Source organism: Orycteropus afer, unplaced genomic scaffold (assembly GCF_000298275.1).
Source record: "Orycteropus afer afer isolate SDZICR_OR568_19922 unplaced genomic scaffold, OryAfe1.0 scaffold00358, whole genome shotgun sequence".
NCBI classification, from domain to species: Eukaryota; Metazoa; Chordata; class Mammalia; order Tubulidentata; family Orycteropodidae; genus Orycteropus; species Orycteropus afer.
The window spans coordinates 1,839,826-1,845,707 of NW_006921945.1; positions in this window are offsets into that span (position 1 = coordinate 1,839,826).

Consider the following 5,882-nt stretch of genomic DNA (forward strand, 5'->3'; position numbering starts at 1 on the left):
CACTATGCTACCAGAGCGGGACCTCATACGAGGCTGATACAATGATTTCTAAGACGATTGTCTGGTTGAGGGGCGTGAAGACCTAATCAATGTCACTGACCTGCAGTGTGAAGATTGTTGAAATGGCAATAGTTTTGTTACCTATATATTTACCACAATAGAAAAAAAAAAAGGATAGAAAAACATTGTCCCACCATGTTTGGTGAGGGCTTTGTAAGCTATGGCTCTGGCTACCTCCAAGTCTGCGAATTAGAGGGCAGTGGGTCCACTTGGAAGTCCCCAAAGGTTTCCCGAGCCCTCCCACTGACAGCCCAGTCAGCCTCTTGCCCCCCAGGTCAGTGCTGTCCCCGTGCACCCCTCAGTGACCCTCCATCACAGTGCTGTGACTAAGCCCCCCTCTTCTCTCCCCCGGCCCGTGAGCCCAGCAGGACAGGGCCCCCCCAGGCACGGTGCCTGGCTCACTGGAGGGACTTACCGAGTGTTTATAGAGGGAATGAGTAACTTCCATGTCTGTTCAAGAAACTGTCCATAGGGAAGATGGCTCATGTTAATTCGGACAAAACGTCATTTTCTCCACATCCTTGAAGGTGATAAAAAATGAAACAAAAAAGCAGAAATTCCCATGAGTGACCAGCCCACAAAGGAAGGCTGATTAGCTGCATGGGGAAACAGCGTTCCGTGAGTCTTCCAGCAGCCCCTTTTCCGGAGACCGGAGCACTGTTTCTCCTTGACACGTGGAGGACACTGAGTGCTGAGGACAGAATGACCTTCTCTGTTCTGCGCCAGGCTGATCTGTCCCCTGGCTCATCAAGTCTTAGGAATTGGCCCAAGCTGACAACCTAGATTCCTGCAACATCTTGCTGCTCTGCTCACTACAAGATTTCCAAACACAGAGGAGTGAAGCCAAGGGAGGCATTTCTAGTTCAGGCTTCGGCAGACTACGGGCCCACACTTACCCTATGAAATAGTCCGTGAGCGACTTAGCCACGGCAACGTTCCCAAACATCAAACTGATGTGGGATCTTTTAAAAGATATTTATGTATGTTTTCCCATTAATATTTTTCCTTTCTCCCCTAAATTTCTCTGTTCCCTTTTGATCCCGTAACTGCTGAGGTCGGGGCTGGAAGGCAGTGGGGTGCCTGGGAGCTGGAGGCCTGGGGAGAGGCCGGAGGGCTCCAGGGGGAGCTCTTTGGCAGGGGAGGAGATTTGTGCGTTCGAAGGTTGGGAAGAAATGGGACTCAGCAAAGAAGACCAGGCGAAGGGCAAAGGCTCGGCCTGTGGTGGTGGCGTCAGCCTCGGTTAAGTTGGCGCTGTCTCATGGCCCCCCGTGCACCATGGGATTGGACCATCGTGAGCCATAGGGCTGTCCTTGACTGATTTTTGAAAGTAGTCTGTCTCGGTCTGGAAGACCCACTGATACCTGTTCAGTCTCAACACGCAGACCTCCAGGGACAGACGGACAGACAGGTGGTAACTGTACGTGAGGTGTATATGGCAGTCATCTAACCCAGGTCTTCCACATGGAAAGTGAGAATCCTGTCATTGAACCACCCTCACCCTTCATCACTGCTTGCTGGCCTTGGGCCTATGCGTTGCCTAAATGGATGATGTCATCCACACAACACAGCCTGCTCAGTTTCTGGACCTGGTGGACCGTGGGGGACTGTGGGGGTGCAAGGGCTAGGAATGCCAGGAGCACAAGAAGTCCTCATTGCAAAATTTTCCTTGGGACATGGCATTTAATCTTCTCAATGACCAGAACTCTGTTCCTGGTTTTACTGAATGACTCAAATGTTTGGTTCAGACAATGACAGAGTGTATCTTGCTTGAATCATTGGATTTCTGTGATGTGGGCGGGTAATGTGACTCAGTATTTTTCCAGGAGATGTGAAAATTACATCGCCTATTTTTGATCATTTCATGCTGAGATCTGGAACATTTTTTCTTGACTTTCCAATCTTGGGGCTTGGAGAAATTTTGTCTTTGTTTTGCCTTTCAATCCTTTCAGATCTTTTTCCAGATAAAATTTTGAAGGAAAATTCCTCAGCAGTAGCTGCATCAGAGTTATCAAGTATAGTTTGGATTATATTATTTCTACAGCTTCAACATAAAAGGCCTGCCCAATCTAGGGGTGCCCTTGTTATTCCCATTCGGAAAAAAGTGACAATGTGGGTGTTTTGATTTCCTAACAAAGTACCACAAAGAAGTGCCCTGGGGTGCAGTGACCAAGAGCTTGGCTGCTGTCTGAAAGGTCGGTGGTTCGACCCCACACGGGGATGGTTTAAAATAGCAGAGATGTGTTCTCACGGAGTCTGAAGGCTACAGGTTGAATGTGGGGTGTCTCTGGGCCATGCTCCCTCCTAAGTCTCCAGGGAAGATCCTGTCTTGTCTCTCCAGGTGTCTGGTAACCCCCGGCATTCCTTGGCTTGTAGCCATGGCGAAACTCCATCCCACATCTGTCCTCACGTAGCTGTCTTCCCTCCTGGTCTGTCTCTCTGTGTTTCTTCTCCTCTTTTGTACGGGCACCGCTCAGACTGGATAAGGGCCCACCCCACTCAGTCTGACCTCCTGTTAACCTGACAGCATCTCCCAGACACTCCACTTCCCAACAGGGTCCCGTTTGCAGGGACAGGAAGGACTTGGACGGAAACCTCTGGGGGACGTGGTTCAGTCCCTAACAGTGGGATGAGGTCAGCTAACTCAGAGCCGGGTCTGATGTGTGACGGCCCTAGCTCTCCAGCTCCTGCTCAGTCGCCTGCCCCTCTGACTGCTGCCTTGTCTGGATGCCTCGGCCGATGGGGCTCTTTCTGGTACCAGGCACCTCCTTTTAGCTTCCAAGCACAGGTCCTCCTTCCGATCCCTGCTCTCTGCGAATCTCTCCACAATGATTCTGCAGCTCAGTGATGCTTCAGCAACTCTTCCTGCTGCCTTTTCCTGTTCCAGCAGCCTTCTGACTGTGAATACCAGACCAGGAGGCCAAGGCTGTGGGTCTCTGGAAGGAGAGACCTCCGGCCATCAGGAAGCTGTGCCCATCCTTCCTCTCAGGTGGGAAGACTGGAGGGGAAAATGCCAAGTTGCCCTGGCAAGTGTGTGTGTGTATATGCACGCACGTGTGTGTGCGCGTGCGTGTTGAGTGAGCTCTAGACCTGAGCACTGGGAGCTTGTCAGATGCTGTCACTGACCTCCCCCCGCCCAGCCTTGAGTCCAATCTGGGAAGAGCCATTGAGTGGCACTGGAAATGTCTGGAAAGGCCAAGATCGAAGTGGATTTACCAGGAAGCTGGGAACTGAAGTGACAGGGCCCCTCACTTCCTGGGGCTTCTCCCAGTGCCCTGGGAGGCGCCCTAGCACTACGTTCACATAATCTTAGTTTTTATAAGATCTGCAAAGGATCTTTTAACTGCCATTGGTTAGGTCCTTCCACTCAACTTCCTCTTTGCCCCACCCTTTTGGGTGTGGTAGGAGTGGCCACAGGCATTTCCGGCATCCAGCCAGGGGGATGTGAGCAGTGGTCTCTGGCTGGGGTTTTGTGGGGCATGTTTCTTAGGGCGCATTCAGGTCTGCGTACGGTTCTGCTGTGACTGGCAGTCCTGGAGCAGGAATGGCTGCCATGCATTGGAAGCCTGTGGGCCATCCAGTTGCCTCTGACTCGTGCGACCTCATGTGAATGGAATGAAACGTTGCCTGGTCTCGCACCATCTTCGTGATGGTGGGTCTATCTGAGTCCAGAGTTGAGGCTGCTCTGTCAGTCAGTCTCACCGAGGGCTTTCTCATCTTCTCTGACCCTCTCCCTCACCAAACGTGATGTCCTTTTCTAGCGACTGGTCTTTGTTGATGACGTGTCTGAGGAGAGCCAGAATCTCACCGTCCTCAGTGTTGACGACCACATTCATAATGTTTGATGATAACCATGGTGTAAGTACTTCCACTGGGCCTATTGCAAGCTACTAATGTGACATCACTGAACACAGAGGTGGGCAAAGAGGTGCAGATGGACACATGATAGAGTGTTTGCACCATTCAGATCCAATAGACCCCATTCACTTCTGGAGTGCTCGCAAGGATCGGTCAGTTTGCGATCCAGCTAAGGGATTGCCTGGGGGGCAGGGAGACAACCAAGGCCACTGCAGCTAGTCCCTAACTTGACTTTAAATTTGAGCTGGTCCTTGAATAGCTTGGGTTCTTGAGTTGAGCTCCCTTTGGGTTCCATGTTATTCTCACTTCCTCCGTGTGGTCTTCAGCAGATAGGGCAGGGACAGACTGAAGTCATACAGACTTGGGGTCAAACCTGGTCCTCTTGCCAGTTGCATAACCTTAGGCAAGGTCAGTCTTATTTTCCACGTTAGAAAAGGGTCACAATTCCAGCCTCATGATGGTTGTTGTCTGGCTTAAAAGCATCTACTGCCTTTTCTCTGCTTCCATGGCCAATAGCTGTTGGTCTTTTTGTTATTTTTGCATCGCTGTCCAGTTTTACTGTTTCCTGTGAACAGTGGGCTTTCTTTCTGACAGAATGACCCTTCTGCCATACTTAGATATTTCCCTTTGGACTCACTGATGAAGGTGAGTCTAGTTTCAAACACAGAACTTTCTAGCCTGCCAGCCCTGCTCCACATAAGTGGGTCACCTCAACACCAGGGCCCCATGCCACCTTTTGGAGGACAGACTATTTTCTAGTGCGAAGAAGTCTCCTGATGAGAGAGAAGACAAAATAGACGTTGGGTAACTTTGCTGTCTCATCTGTCGGTCTTACACTTGGGGCCCCAGCACTGAGCCTCCCTCCACCTTCCTCGTTCTTGTCCTTCCTCTAAATATAGATTAAAGAGCCCTCAGCATTGCCTCAGCTTACTCCGGCCCAGCTCATCTTGGCTTTGATCCCCTGATGCCTTTCACACGAGGCTCTGCTGCAATTTGGCGTTTGTTCTCGATTCCAAGTCCCCCCGAGCTTTTCAGGGCTCCCTGTCTGCTTCCCCGTTAGCACTTTGCTCATCATTTTCTCACTCCTGTAAATTGTAAGGTTCTTAAAATTGGGAACTGTCTTTATATTTCTTTCATCTTCTCCAGGACATCTGGTAGTCTCTTACACGAAACAGACTTCCATAAAACCTTAGGACCCAACTTAATTTTTGTTCCTTACCAAACTACCAAACCCACTGCCATTGAGTCAATTCAGACTCATAGCAACTCGATAGGAACAGAGTGGAACTGCCCCACAGGGTTTTCACAGCTGTCATCTTTCTGGAAGCAGACTGCCTCATCTTTCTCCCACGGAGCAGCTGGTGGGTTCACACTGCCGACCTTTTGGTTAGCAGCTGAGTGCTTTAACCACTGCGCCACCAGGGCGCCTTTGTTCCCTACAGGCTAACATCGTTCTTTTGAGTGTGTTTGTTAAAAGGGTCTTTGAAGCTATTCTTTCTCAAGCACATGGGGACGCACATGCCTTTCCCATCAGGCTGACTACAGGTCAGTGACTGTTTTAAACGCTGAAGGAAAAGGTAGTTGGAAATTCTGAATGCTCTGTCCTTTAGAATGAAGAAATCCAGTCAGTGGTATTTTACAGCTCTTGTACAATTGTAAAATGAAACTGAAACCTCAAACCTTTTTGGTTTAATATTAATTTTATGACATTGATTGCAGTCCCAATAATATAATAGCTCTCTTCTCACTTCCTCCCTGTGGTTACCTCTTCCCCATGTCCTTCTTTCCTGTGCATTCCTGCCCCTGAGCTACCTCCCTGTGCAAATGCTGCCCTTCTGATCTCTCCTGGTTGATTTTCTAAGGATTGTACCTACCTGGTATAAATGTTCACCTTGGACACCTGTCTTTTTTTTCTTCCAACTATCTTTTATTTATTTACTTATTTATTTTATTAGGATTTGGGTGAA